This window comes from Tamandua tetradactyla, chromosome 24 (genome assembly GCF_023851605.1).
Source record: "Tamandua tetradactyla isolate mTamTet1 chromosome 24, mTamTet1.pri, whole genome shotgun sequence".
Taxonomy (NCBI): domain Eukaryota; kingdom Metazoa; phylum Chordata; class Mammalia; order Pilosa; family Myrmecophagidae; genus Tamandua; species Tamandua tetradactyla.
In genome coordinates, this window is record NC_135350.1 from 2,009,243 (window position 1) to 2,024,791 (window position 15,549).

A 15,549-nucleotide genomic window follows, 5' to 3' on the forward strand; every position below is an offset into this window, starting at 1 on the left:
TGCTGGTGGGAATGTACAAAGGCACAGCCACTATGAAATACTGTTTGGCAGTTCCTTAGGAAACTAATATCGAGTTGCCCCATGACCCAGCAATAGCACTACTTAACATATAACCAGAAGAGTTGAAAGCAGTGACACAAAGAGACATTTGCACACCAATGTTCACAGCAGCATTATTCACAATCACCAAAAGATGGAAACAAGCCAAATGCCCATCAACAGACAAGTGGATCAATAAAATGTGGTATATACATACGATGGAATCTAACACAAGCAGTAAGACAAAATGATGTCCTGAAGCACATGAGCCTTGAGGATATAATGCTAAATGAAATTAGCCAGACACAAAAGGGCAGATACTGTATGATTCCACTTTTATGACCAGCATAAAGGTATAATCAGAGGCTTATAATACAGAATATAGGGGACTTTCTACCACAAAGAAGGTAGAGATGGGTGAACTGTTAGCTAATGAGGTTGAACTCCAATGTAAGGGAATAGATAGGAGTGAAGGAGGTTCTCTAGTGCGTCTATAAATAGTATTACCATATGGAAGATGAAAAGATTGAAAGGGATTATATAAACCTACATCTCCCACTGACTCACACTAGAAATACGAATGAGTTCTCATAAGAATAACTTCAAAGATATGATTCTTATAAAAAAGAGTGTGTGAGTCCAGGGTACAGGGGAAAACTGCTATTGCATGCTATGGGCTATGTTCAAAAGGAAACCATCAGCCCTACAACAGCAACAGCAGAGGTAAATGGGGGAGGGGCAAGAGTTAAGAGGGGGTTTAGATTTCCTATTTGGCGAGGGTGTGTTTATTAGTTTTCGGTCTCTTGGAACAATGAAATTATCTTAAAATTGAAAATGTTGATGGACTGTGGACTTTAGACCCTCTACATGATGCCCGATGAATGCAGATGGCTGAAGGATGCACTGATGGAGAAGTAGATTGGTGAATGACAGTGAATACTTATGAATGAAGGTTGCGCTACTACAAAAAGGAACAAAGTCATGAGGCATGCAACGAAGTGAATGAACATGTCTCACAAATGAACATTTGGTGAGACAAAATAGGCCAGAAACAAAACAACAACAATGGTCACCTTTAGAAAATGCTTATAAGAAAATCTGCTCTAGATTGTAAGCTTTTAGAGCAGACACTTAAGTCTGGAGTGGTGATTATTATTTCTGGATTTTGAGAGGCTGTTATATATATATAACCTGATATTTAGACATAAGAATGAAGCCAAACAGGTTGGGGTTAAAGTAATTCAGAACATAGGGGTAAGGAAGACAGTGTCTATATTTTAGAACCACACATAACTCTTTGAGCCCAATGGAGGAAAGATTTATTTGGTCTGGACTTGAAATTTTCTTTAGTGCATAATGTAATTCAACCTCTCTGTATAGCTCATTTGAACAACTGAAACACAGGAAGCACAGAATAAGAAAGAGATCCTTTAATCCTGTATAGATTATCATAATGCCTGGAAACATCCTTGAGTATATTAAGCAGATAATCAAAAAGTATTGGTCAAGTCCCCTGAGGAAGGGGAGAAAGACTATGGAACTATTAAATCTTACATCAGGGAATCCCTTGATCCTGTGTCAAACTTGAGGGACACCCAAACCGATAGGCCATGCCCTCGATCGTGAGGCTTACTATTGTGAAGCTTATGTAAGTAGCATAGAAGCTTAGACTACCTATAGGCATGCTTAACAGTTACTTCCGGAGGACCTCTGTTTTTGCTCAGATGTGGCCTCAGTCTCTCTAAGCCCAGCTCTGCAAATGAAATCATTGCCCTCCCCCCTACGTGGGACATGACATCCAGAGGTGAAAGTCTTCCTGGCGACATGGGAGATGACTCACAGGAATGAATCCGACCCTGGCACCATGGGATCAACAATTCCATCCTGACCAAATGGGGGAAAAGAAGTGTAATTATTAAAGTATCAGTGGCAGAGAGAGTACAAATAGAGTTGAGAAGCTACTCTGGAGGTTGCTCCTACGCAAGCTTCAGGTAGACCTTGCTACCTATCACAACCTGCCAACCTCCATCCAGGACCATTCCAGCCAATCCTAAAGTACATTTAGGGCAACATATAAGATTCCATTTGGGTTCCATGCACTACAGTAACTTTCCAAACCTACACCTTCCAGATGGGTCCCTGGTCCATGTAAGTCCTGGAATCTGGCCCAGCCTCTCCAGAACATCAGATAGCTCCATCTTCTTACCCCATATTAGTGACAGACCTTTCCAACATCAAAAATTTAGAATTGCCATAGCCCAAACAACCCCAATGAAAGGTATGGAAAGATCAAAGGTGATGGTGGAATTATTCATAGAAGAAAGGACTTAACAAATGAATATGAAAGCTGAATCATTAAATTGGTATCTCTTTTAGTCTCCAGTATTTTAGAGCAGCTAGAAGTAAAAACTTAAAATTGTGAAACTGTAACCCATGTCAAAGTCTGAAATATGTTCTACAACTAATTGTGGCGCTGTGCTTGGAAATTTATAGTCTTTTTGTATATATGTTACTGTTCACAAAAAAAGAAGGAAAAAAGTCTATTGTGATGATAAAAAAAAATATTTATGCCCGTTAGCCTCTTATATTCTGGAGCACCTAGAAGGAAAAATAGGAGAAGATCGTATGGTAGCCCATGACAAACTCTAGAATCTATCCTGTAACCACTTTTTGAAGAGTGCTTTGAAAATTATTGCTTTTCTTTATTTCTTTGCTTTGCATATACGTTATACTATACAGTAAAAAAGTTTTAAAAAAAAGGAGAGAAAAAGGTACATGTGGTACAATTCTATTAATAGAGAGATGAAGTAAATAACAATTTTGAATAAATATACCGCATTTTAAAAACTGATAAACAGGGCCGGCCACGGTGGCTCAGCAGGCAAGAATGCTTGTCTGCCATGCCAGAGGACCCGGGTTTGATTCCCGGTGCCTGCCCACATTGAAAAAAAAAAAACAAAAAAAACTGATAAACATGACTGATTTGCACTGAAGAATTTACCCCTTTCTCCTCTCTTCCTTTTAGTAAATAATACACTTTTGCAATATGGATAGTGACAATTAGAGGGGCAGTCTATGACTGAAAAAAGAAGAAACAGCCAGGAATTGGATCTATAATCTTACATTTAAATCCATTAGCATTATTCTGTAACCAGCCATGTCTTTTGACTCAAAGAATACATGGTAATGCAGACAAAATGCAGCCAGAGCTTTCATTGCATTCAGTTATTTGAAAGAAAAATGTTGAGTTCAGTTTATATTATTAGAGAAATATCTAAGAAAATTTAAGTCCACAGTCATTCAACTACAATTGAGTAGACACTAGAGTTACAAATCTTGGGTTTCTACCTTGAAGGTATTCAGGATGAAGAGCAGGGTTTTCCAATCATGGCCCACAGTCACGCTGACTCTAGAGCAACTCTTCTGCCATCGCAGTGCAAAGTAGCCACAGACGGTATGTAAATAAATGGCTGCGACTATGTTCCAATAAAACCACATTTCCAATAACAGGCAACAGCTACATTTGCCTCATGGAATGTAGTTCTAGAAGACTAGACTAGACAAAACAGAATTAAGTTAATGAGTTTTGGTTTTTTTTAATTCTGTTACTGGATATTAGGCTATACTTTTCAACAGAACAAAACGTCCACAGATAACTTCTAGAAAAGCCTGATAATTTATTTTAAAACTCTGTTTTAAGACATCAGAAGTGCTCAGCCAATTCATGGCAAGTGATGCCAAGATTCCAGAGAAGAGCAAGAGGCTGTGCCTTTAGGCTTTGCCTAGAGAGAGGGCTGCTGCTGGGAGCAATGACATCTACAGCAGGAATGTCTGGCAATGTCTGGTGACATTTTTGATATCATGGTGGGGTGGGGGCCCTTGCTACTGGCAACTAATGAGCAGAGGCCAGGAATGCTGCTAAACACCCTACAATGCACAGGACAGCTTCCCACAGTAATAAATTATTTAGCCGGAAATATCTGCACCATGGTTGAGAATCACAGATTAAGAGAGACAAAAGTGGAGCCTGAGAATCACACATACACATAAAAGCGTATTTACTGCTTTTTCCTGACTTTGGCTCAGATAGTTTCTACAAATCATTTTGTTAGATTCTTATAATTTCAGGTATGGAATTGTTCTGCCCCACTTAAATCCCATGCATGAAATGTTCCGAATCATTTTCTCCCATGCCCCAATCCCATCATAGCTGCATTCACTCTCAACATATAACCTTATCACTTACCTTAATGATTCGGTCGAAATCATCCTATACAAGCTTTGTCGACCTTCATCTTATCCACACAATTTTTTCTATAACTATACCCATTCTTTGCCATCTCTAAGAAAGTATTTCTTCTTAACAAGGGGAATATCTTATTTGTTCTCTCTTCCCCCATGTCCCCTTATTTTTTTGCATGGGCAGGCACCAGGAATTGAACCTGGGTCTCTGGCATGGCCGGCGAGAACTCTGCCTGCTGAGCCACTGTAGCCTACCATGACCAGTTTTTCTTTTAAATCACTGTTTCCTAACTCCGCTACCTTTTCAGATTATTCTCCCATCTCTTTCCTTCTTGTTGTTGCCAAAATCATTGAAAGAGTGGGCAGCATGTACTGCATATATTTTATTAAAATCTAGCTTCTATTTCAGTGACTTCTGTCTTCTTATCTAAATTTCAAATTTCAATCATATAATCAATTATCTTTCTTCAGCCATGATATTCAACTTTGTTAAAAACTTCATCTGGCCTTCTCTGGCACAAATCTGATTCTTCTATCATCTTTTTTTGTTGTTGTTGCACATTCACTATCCCACCCCCTAAATATGCCCCCAAGAGATTCTATACCCAGTATGCCAGTTGTGCCTCTTAGGTTCAAACCCACCTTTGTATATTCTGTTCTACGATGCTTGATCAGGGACTCAAATCATATTTCCATTTTGCCTGCAGCTCTGTGTTAGATTATGCCAACAAAAGACTGGAGGACAGAGAAGGGACATGCTCCTACTTGTTTGCTTAAAGTTCCTATGGCAGTTAGTTTTCAGGAGCAGCAAGTGATTCCAGTTTGAACTTGTGTTAGTTTGCAAGCTGTCAGAATGCAATATAACAGAACTGGAATGGCTTTTAAAAGGGGGAATTTTATACGTTACAAGTTTACAGTTCTAAGGAAGTGAAAGTGTCCAAAGTAAGACACCACAAGAGTTACCTTCATTCAAGAAAGGTCAATGGGTCAGGAACGCTCTGTCAGCTGGGAAGTCACATAGCTGGCATCTGCTGGTCCTTTGTTCCTGGGCTCCGTCACTTTCAGCCTCTGTTCTTGTGAGGGTTCATCACTTTGCTCCCCCAGGGCTGGATTTCATCTCTTGGCTTCCCTTGGCTCTCTCCAGGTTCTGTCTTGCTTAACATTTCATGGCAACTTCTGCTGGGCTGTTGTTATATGAAAGCATTCTACTCAACTGGAAATTCGGTATGAGCTTAAACTTTACACTAAATTTCAGAGCTTTTCTTTTAACTAATTCTCATTTTATGTTGTGATCTGTTAGGAAAGTTAAAATTTTAGCAATTTCACAGATTAATTTAAAAAGCCTTTTTTTAAACAAAACAAAACAAAACAAAACAAATTCAATCCTATTGCGATGAGCCAAAAAGCTCTGTGCAGTTCCTTAGTGGCAAATTCAGAATTTTTTTCAAGAACTTTCTATTGATAAGTGCAATCCAGTCTACCATTAACTTACCCTGTTGTGGCTGGATTTCAGGGTTCTTTACATTTTTATTATACAATATGCACAGTTATCACAATTTATCCTGATTTCATCTTAATCCAGTTACCATTTTGTGAAATTTCCTGGGGTATTGGGTTGCTCTGAATGGTTGTGGCATATGCACTACTAATGGAAATTCCCTGAAATAAATTTTGCAGTTCTTTGTTAAATTATTTAGCGTCAGGGATCGGTGGGTAGGTCAGCGGTGGAATGCTCACCTGCCTCGCGGGTGACCTATACTTAGTGTCTTCACAGCAAATTCAAAGACCATATGCTTCCCTATATTTTGTCCTTTAAATGTTTGGAAAAAGCTTACAGTTGTGGGGGTGATGATTCTACATAGCTTGCCCCAGGTTTAATATAATATAATATAATCATATAAATAGCTTGATTGTATATTTAATAAACTGCTTTAACACTAAGATTTTCTTTGCAATTATAAAAATAAATACTTTTAGTTATATCTATATATTTTAGTTATATCTATAAATAATAAGCTCATGAATAGACAGGTTTTACATATTGCTTTTAAAAACAAAATAAATTTATATTCTTTAATTAAAACAGTTTATAGAATAAAAATAAAGGGAAGAAAGGTTGCTAAGGGCAAGGAAGAGAGAAGTATAGGGAATTAATGCTTTTTAAATTAAATTTAAATAAGAATTTCTGTTCAGGTAATGAAAAAGTTTTAGCGTTTTAGAAATGAGTGGTGATGGTAGCACAACACTGTGAATGTAATTTATGTCACTGAATTGACTTACAGCAGTTAAAGTGGCAAATTTATGTTACATATATGTCATCACTGTAAGATTTAAATAGATGAATGGAAGATGTCCTTTATGCTATACAAATAAAGGCTCTTTACATTCTTTCCCTCATACTAACAATAGGACAAGAGGAAATACTACTTTTTAGAATACATAAGTTTGAAATACTCAATGATCTGGAGCGATTTCTATGCATCTCGGCATAAACAGTGGCCTAGTATGAAAATTCGCCACTGAGGAGATTGTGATTATCCTCTGGTAGGTGTGATAATTCTCTCCCATAAATCTGTAGGCATCTTAGAGCTAGAAATGTGCTAACTCTGATGAACAAGAAGATACTGGGGCTACTCACTTGAAAAATACTTGACAGCCAACAATATGCTTAACCCTATTAGAAAATACGAGAAACAAGGAAATAGTTCACATCACAGGAGATTTGTTGAGCATTAATACGCGCCTTGCCCAAAGTGCTGGGTTCTGGGGATAAAGGTAGACAAGATGTGGATACACACAAACAATGCCCTGGTTAATTGTGGGACTGCATGTAAATGCAGATCACAGTGTAGAAATGATGTGTACTATAATACAGATCACAGTGTAGAAATGACTATAATACAGATCACAGTGTAGAAATGATGTGCACTATAATACAGAGGCAGATTCACCGTGTTACGGTGAATAAGAGACAAAGAATTTTGCTTGAGGTGGTGACGGCAGGGGTATTCATGGAACACTGCCAAGAGAAGAAATATTATTTGCACTGGATGTTAGAGACAGGAAAGAAGGAAAAGGGATAATGCAGATGAAAAAAAAAATCCCAAAAGGACATGGAGGCATAAGTATTCCTACAAGTTGTAAAGACTAGCTAACAGAGAAATGTGGCTAAAGAATGAAGCTGGGGGGTAGGTGGGGAGTGCCGAGCTGGCATGCTAGGGCGGAGACTGGAAAAGTTAGTCTGGGACCCAATTACAGAGGACCTTGGTGCCATGGTAAAGATTCTGGACTTGATCTTAAAGGCGGAGAAGATCTAACTGAGGTTCTTCAACAAACAAATGACACAATGAGAAACGGAGGGGGGACAGTATTGTTTTGTGTTGGTTTTGCTTTATGATATTTTGGATGCTACTACTCAGCTGCATGTTTTTAACTGTTGCTTTCAGGGATAGTGAGGGAGGTGGGACATTTGTCCTGTGGTGCCTCTGCTACTAATAGCAATTAGTCAGGTATTGAAAAAGAACCACTGGGAGATGAAAGGACCCAAGCTGTGTCAGTGACAATAAAAATAGAAAGCGATTGTCAGTTATTGCCTAGAGAACTGCTACAGTGTGGTGGCAGTCTCCAAAAGCAAACAGTTTAGGTTGGATTCCTGGATTTCCAGTTGCTAATGGTATAAACTTGAGCAACGTAGCCTCCTTGTGCCTCATTTTCTTTATCTGTAAAATAGGAATATACTTAAAGCACTTAGAGCAAATAGTATTTGACATATGGCGAGTGTGGTATAAGCGTATCGTCTTTTCAAAGGAGACAATCCATTTCCATACTTTGGGAGTGGAGGAAGAAAATGGCACTTGAATTTGACTTAAGGTGTACGAAAATGGCAAAGTCAGAGATAACAGGAGTACAGAAGGTACTGCAGGTGGAGCCAACTGCGAGAGCAAAACTTCAGCGGGAGGCAGGACAGGAGAGCTTTGATTTACGCAGGGCCATACTTGTGCGAGGCGTGACGGGATTGGGGTGAGGTGGAGCTCTTTAGCTGAGAACCTATTTGCAAGGAAGAGCCCACCTTGCTCTTACCTCTACAAGTTTCTAACCTATTAATAAGGTGCTACAAAATTTATCATCCAGCTGTGACACTTTTGAAAGAGAGAAAACCAGCAAAAATAATTAAAATCAAATAATTTTACACTTAAAAAATAACGTTAAGTATAGCTTCATTCTATTTTTGAAATATTTACATATTGACTGAAAAAACTGATGCGCCTAAGAAATAGTTTTATTCAAATATGACTTTCAAATATAAAGTCTTTCCAGGAAAAGATTATAGATATATATTTGTGAGAGTGTGTACAATAAGGCAAAAAAATTTTTTAGGTCTTTATATTGGTTATCTGGACATTTAAAAATGACAAGCCCAATAATTACAAGAAAATGAAATTATAGTTAATATCTCCTATGAGCATAGCTGCAAAATCTAATACAAGATACAAGCAAATCTAATACTAGGCTGAGTAGGGCTTATTCCAGGAATGCAAGATTGGTTTAACATTCAAAATTCAATCAATGTAACATTAACAGAATAAAGGAGAAAATATAATAATCTCAATAGATGCAGGAAACTAACATTATCAAGAAAAAAATACCTTTCAAGCAAATTAGGAATGGCAGGCAGCTACCTTAATCTCATAGAGTAACTTTAAAAAAAATCATCATTATACTTACTAGTAAAATTTGGACATTTTTCCCTTGAGTTTCAAAAAAACAAGAATGACCATTATCACCACTTCTATACAATTTATACTGTAGGGTTTAGGCAGTGGTAAAAGGCAAACAAAACTCAAGAAACAAAAGGTATAGAGTTTGAAAAAGAAGAAGTAAAAATATCATCAGTTGTAGATCGTATATTGTATCCATAAAAAACATTAGAAGAATGCATAAATTTGGGGGATTAATAAGCATAGTTGATGGAAGCAAGGTTAATATCCAAAATAAAATTGCATTCTATGCTAAAAACAACTAAGAAATGAAAAAAAATTTAAATCCCATTTACAATGGCATTGGGAAAATAAAATACCTAAGAATGAGCCTAAAAAATAATGTGCAAAACTTCTACACTGAAAACTAAAAAATATTTCTGAAAGAATTTATAGAACACCTAAATAATTGGAAGGAAATTTTAAGTTCATTTTTAGAAGATTCATTATAGTAAAGATGCCAATTTTTCTCCAAAGTGATCTATAAATTCAGTGCAATCCCAATCAAAATCCCAAAAGGTTATTTTTTTTAAGTGCAAATTGACAACCATATTCTAAAATTATATGAAAATGCAAAGGCCTGAAAATAGCCAAGTCATTTCTGAAGAAGAAAAAGGTTGGAGGTCATAAAACTCCTGATATCAAAACTTCATATTACATTACTAAAATTAAGACAGCGTTGTGTTGGTTCAGTGATTAACAAGTAGACTAACGTTAACAAAGTGAGGAACTAGACACAGACCCACTTGTTTACAATCACTTGGTTTATGAAAGTCTCAATAGCAATTCAGAAAAGGAAATTATGATCTTTTTAATAAATGGGGCCAGAACAATTCAATATTAATAATAGAAAAAGTTAAACAAGACTCCTATTCTTATACAAACATTAATTTGAGGTGAATTTTATATCTAAATGTAAAAAGTAAAACATACATCTTCAAGAAGAAAAAACAGATTTTCTTTACGGGCTCGGGATAAGTGAAGAATCTAAAATAGGATGGAAAATTCATGTATCATAAAATAAAAGATAGATAAGTTTGACTATTAAAATTAAGAACTTTTGTTCATCTAAAAACCACATTAAGAGAGTAAAAGGAAGCCAGAGAGGGAGAGGGAGAGGGAGAGGGAGAGGGAGAGGGAGAGGGAGAGGGAGAGGGAGAGGGAGATTTCAAAAAGACATTTGAAATAATATTTCACAAAGGACTTCTCTCCAGAATGTATCAATAATTACTATAAAAGAAAGACTTTTAATTCAAATTTTAAAAAATGAGAAAAAAAAACGTGAACAGGCCCAGAACAAAGAAGTTATCCAAATCACCAAAATCCATATAAAATATGCTCAATGTTATTAATCATCAGTGAAATGCAAGTAAAAACAGTAAAAAGTTACCAAATGGCTGTAATTAAAACTACAGACAATACAAAATACTGTCAAGGATATAAAGGAACCACAACTCTAAAACACTGCTGGTGATAGTGTTAATTAAAACAGTTCAGAAAATTGAGTAGCAATATCTACTAAAATTAAATATACTCAAACCCTATGGCACATAAATATCCACTCTTAGGTTTGTATTCAAGAGAGATAAAGTGCCTGTGCCTACCAAAATATATATGTACAAAAATGTCCATAGGAACATTATTTGTAATGTCCCCAAACTGGGAACAAACCAAATGTTCATCAGTAGTAGGACAGGTAACTTAAAGACAGCAGAGTTATATAGTAGAATACTAAGCACCAATGAAAAAGAGCAAACCATGGTTCTACCCCAAAGCATGGATGACTCTTATAGACATAATGTTGAGTGAAAGAAGCCAGAAACAAAAGACTGCCTATTGTACTATTCCACTTATAAGAATCTTTTAGAGGCAAAATTAATTTTTGGTGACAGATCAGAATAGTGACAACTCACTAGGGGCTAATCAACTGGAAGGAGGCATGAGAGAGTCTGCCGTGGTGCTGGAATGTTCTCCCTCTTGATTTCAAAGGTACTTACACAAGTCTGTGCATGCGGAAGAAATCCTCAAGCCTTAAGATTGGTGAGCTTTACTGTAATAAGCTATACCTCCACTTTTAAAAGATAAATAATAGAGACTAACTATAGACAGAATAGTTGTTTTTGTTACATCTTTACATGTTTTAATCAGTTTCTTTGCCATATTTGTTTCTACCATGTCATGGGCATTTTCCTGAAGAATGTTTTAATTTACTATGGTCTTTTTTTTTCACGGAAGTAGCACCACAACCTTCAAAATGGCATTTTATTGTTAATTATATTTGAAATTGTTGCCAATTTCAATTGATTCTTCTCTTTCAAACATACAAATTTTAATTATGAAAATACTCCCTCTAGAGTTGTTGAAGTGCTTGGTGATTAAGCATATCCTCATTTCTGATTTCTTTTTATTGAAATGTATTAATATTTCCACAAAAATATTTTCCCAGGTTTTTTGTCTTTTTGCTTCCTTTCAGTATATATTTATTCAATAAATTTTTCTGTAAGACAAAACTTGTTAATTAAATTGCCTCTCTATATCACCTTTCTAAATATTTTGCCAAATTTAAATTATTTTAAATTTCATTCTATTTTGGCACAGAAAATAAATTTTTCAAATTACAAGTGGGAGTTCTATCAAGAGTCTTTCTTGAGGGAAAGATATTCCAAAGAGCTATTACAGAATTTCAAAATTAAACCTTGTATACCATTTAAGCCTATACTATTTAATGTGTTCAATTTTCTTTTGCTTTAGTAAAAATAAATTGCAATGTCATCCTGCTTGCAAGTTTTGTTCTCAATAGTGGAAACTTGCTAAAAGCATCAAAAGCCGAAGTACTGGGCACTCTATTTATTGACTACTTTGATTAGCTGTTGTTTTTTTTATTAGCTAGTTTTTATTTGGAGCATCCAATATGCTGCAAAATTTTCATCACTTAACTATTTGTGAATGTATTCTATGCTAATGGAACAAAAAAAGCCTATTGTCCCACTGTTTTGCACAATCACAGGAAAATATGAAATAAAAAATAAGCAAAATTAATTTAGAAGAAACATAATTTCATCCAAATGAGAAGTCGTGCCTAAGAGTCCCATGTAGGGCCACAGTGGCTCAGCAGGCAAGCACGCTTGCCTGTTGTGCCAGAGGACCCGGGTTCGGTTCCCGGTGCCTGCCCATGTATAAAAAAAAAAAAAAAATTAAGAGTCCCATGTAAATATAGCTTTTGCAGCTGCACATATTAAATCAAGACCTTCAAGCAGAATTGCATGAAAAGTAACATTTAACTTGACGCAGCAGCACACATGTGCCGAAGGGCTGAAGGCTGGAAAGCGGCGCCGGGTCAGAGGTTGACACTGTGACCGAGCACAAGACTAAGTTGTCCAAGAATCTGCTGCGCATGAAATTCATGCAAAGAGGATTGGACTCAGAAACCAAGAAACAACTAGAAGAGGAAGAGAAGAAAATCATTAGTGAAGAGCACTGATACTTGGATTTACCAGTACTTAGAGAAAAAGAGAGTTTCATAGTGAAGGAGCAGAGTTTTACGCTGTGCGAAGACCTTTATGGAAGGATGTCATTCAGAGGATTTAATCCTGGGGTTGAGAAATTAATGCTTAAGATGAATGCTAAGAACAAAGCAGAAGACAGTGAAGATGAGACAGTGGAGCTCGAGGTGTCCGATGAAGAAATGGCTAAAAGATATGAGACCTTGGTGGGAACAACTGGAAAAAAGTTTGCCAAGAAAAGAGACCGTGGCAATTATGAAGAAGATGAAAATGGAAACATAAAGCCAATTAAAGCAAAGATGTTCTTTTGCCCCAGGAGTTTATATTATGGAACTCATTCTAATTGCATTTCTATATTATTAATACTAAGTAAAGAAGTGTATAATTTTGGAAACATACTGCTTTTGAAACAGATGCTCAATGGATATTATACATCCTTTACTTAGTAGTATTCATCAGGAATGGCTTTTTAACCCTTGAACTTCAAATGTACACATGTACATGTTTGTTTCCTAAAGAATTTTTTACTTCAGATTTTTAAAATACAGCTCTCTAGTCACTGATTTGGATTAGCACAGATAAATTATTATTAGTGTTCAAATTGCCTTTATGTTTATATTTTACTTTTAATTATACATCAGGTTAAGACCAATTTGTATATATAATATTAAAACCAAAAGTCTATGAGAATTTATTCTATGTAAATTATCAAGAATAAACATGCCAACTTTCGGGTCAAGACGGCGGCTTAACAACATGCGTGGTTTAGTTCGTCCTCCAGAACAACTACTAAGTAACCAGAAACAGTACAGAACAGCTCTGGGGGCCACGTCAGTGACCAGACACACAGCGTACCCCAGTCTGGACCAGCTAGACCGGCTGCAAGCAACCCCCCCCCCCGACTGTGAGATCCCAAAGCTGCAGTGGCCAGCACCACTCCCCCACAGGCCACTTCCCAGAGGGGAAAGGAAAGGACTTTACCAGCAGCAGGGACTGGGCACAATCAAACGCCAATTGTGGAACTAATTAACAAATTCTGACTACTAAAAATAGGCCCCCAGCTTAGGTGAACCTGATCAAAGCAGAGGTTGCTCATTTTTGCCCCGGCACCAAGAGGGCAGGTCTGACAGAAAAAGGGGGGAAAAAAAAAGAAGGAAACAGAGGTTTTTGTGGCTGTGTATCTACAAAGCCTTCACTGCCTCTGGATACAGCAGCAGGACTTTTCAGGCTGCAACTGCCCCAGGCATAGGCAGAAGTGAGCTCTTTTGGGGGCTTGTCTGGACCCTGGGCCTTCCCCAGGGGAGGGGTGAAGCCCAACTCAGGTGGAATCCCTCCATCAAGGAATTCAGACACCAGGGCTTGGTAATTTGAAGCCATTAAAACCAGCCTACAACCTCTCCTCTGTCTCCACCACGCCCCCAGCAGGGAGAGTCTGCCAAAGTTAAAGGTACCGCATCATCTTATGCTGGTGGGACCTGCAGTCAGACAAGCGCCACATACTGGGCAGGATAAGAAAAACAGAGTCCAGAGACTTCACAGAAATGTCTTTCAACCTGCTGGGTCTCACCCTCAGGGAAAACCGACGCAGGTGACTGTTTCCTCCTAATAGGAGGCCAGTTTGGTCTGGGAAAATCTGGCTGGGGTCTATAATATCTAAGTAGACCCTCCTAAGTGTGTGTGTGGGGGAAGGCACCACACAAGCAGGGCAAGAAACAAGAAAACAAGAACTGAAAAATTCTCCTCTGTTAAACAAAACTTAAGCTAAAGGTCCAGATAAAGCTGAATGGAATGTCAAAGAACAGATAGACAACAAATTCATCCAGCAAGAAAACCCTAGATAAAAGAAGTGAAAGCAATCTCCAGAATAAACTAATTGAGGTAATTAAATGCCTAGCTGCCAGCAAAAAATAACAAATCACACTAAGGAAATTGAAGATATGGCCCAGTCAAAGGAACAAACCAATAATTCAAATGAGATACAGGAGCTGAAACATTTAATTCAGAATATACGAACAGACATGGAAAACCTCATCAAAAACCAAATCAATGAATTGAGGGGGAATATAAAGAAGGCAAGGAAAGAACAAAAAGAAGAAACTGAAAGTCTGAAAAAACAAATCACAGAACTTATGGGAATGAAAGACACAGCAGAAGAGATGAAAAAAACAATGGAAACCTACAATGGTAGATTTCGAGAGGCAGAACATAGGATTTCAAAACTAGAGGACGGAACATCTGAAATCTGACAAGAAAAAGAAACTATAGGAAAAAAATGGAAAAATATGAGCAGGGACTCAGGGAATTGAATGACAACATGAAGCACATGAATATATGTGTTGTGGGTGTCCCAGAAGGAGAAGAGAAGGGAAAAGGAGGAGAAAAACTAATGGAGGAAATTATCACTGAAAATTTCCCAACTCTTATGAAAGACTTAAAATTACAGATCCAAGAAGTGCAGCATACCCCAAAGAGAATAGATCCAAATGGACATACTCTAAGACATCTAATAATCAGAACATCAGAGGTCAAAGAGAAAGAGAGGATCTTGAAAGCAGCAAGAGAAAAGCAATCCATCACATACAAGGGAAGCCCAATAAGACTATGCGCAGATCTCTCAGCAGAAACCATGGAGGCGAGAAGACAGTGGGATAATATATTTAAATTATTAAAAGAGAAAAACTGCCAACCAAGAATTCTATATCCAGCAAAACTGTCCTTCAAAAATGAGGGAGAAATTAAAACATTTTCAGACAAAAAATCACTGAGAGAATTTGTGACCAAGAGACCAGCTCTGCAAAAAATACTAAAGGGAACACTAGAGACAGACACGAAGACAGAAGAGAGAGGTGTGGAGAAGAGTGTAGAAAGGAAGACTATGAGTAAAGGTAAAAAGAAGGAAAATTAGATATGACATATAAAATACAGAAGGCAAAATAGTAGAAGAAAGTACTACCCGTGCAGTAATAACACTGAATGTTAATGGATTAAACTCTCCAATCAAAAGACAT

At 37.2% G+C, this 15,549-nt stretch overlaps 1 pseudogene; it reads left to right on the forward strand.

Annotated features, from left to right (window-relative positions):
- The first annotated feature begins 8,161 nt into the window (after window positions 1–8,161).
- On the forward strand, window positions 8,162–12,987 carry LOC143668558 (M-phase phosphoprotein 6 pseudogene; annotated as a pseudogene).
- The last annotated feature ends 2,562 nt before the right edge of the window (window positions 12,988–15,549 follow it).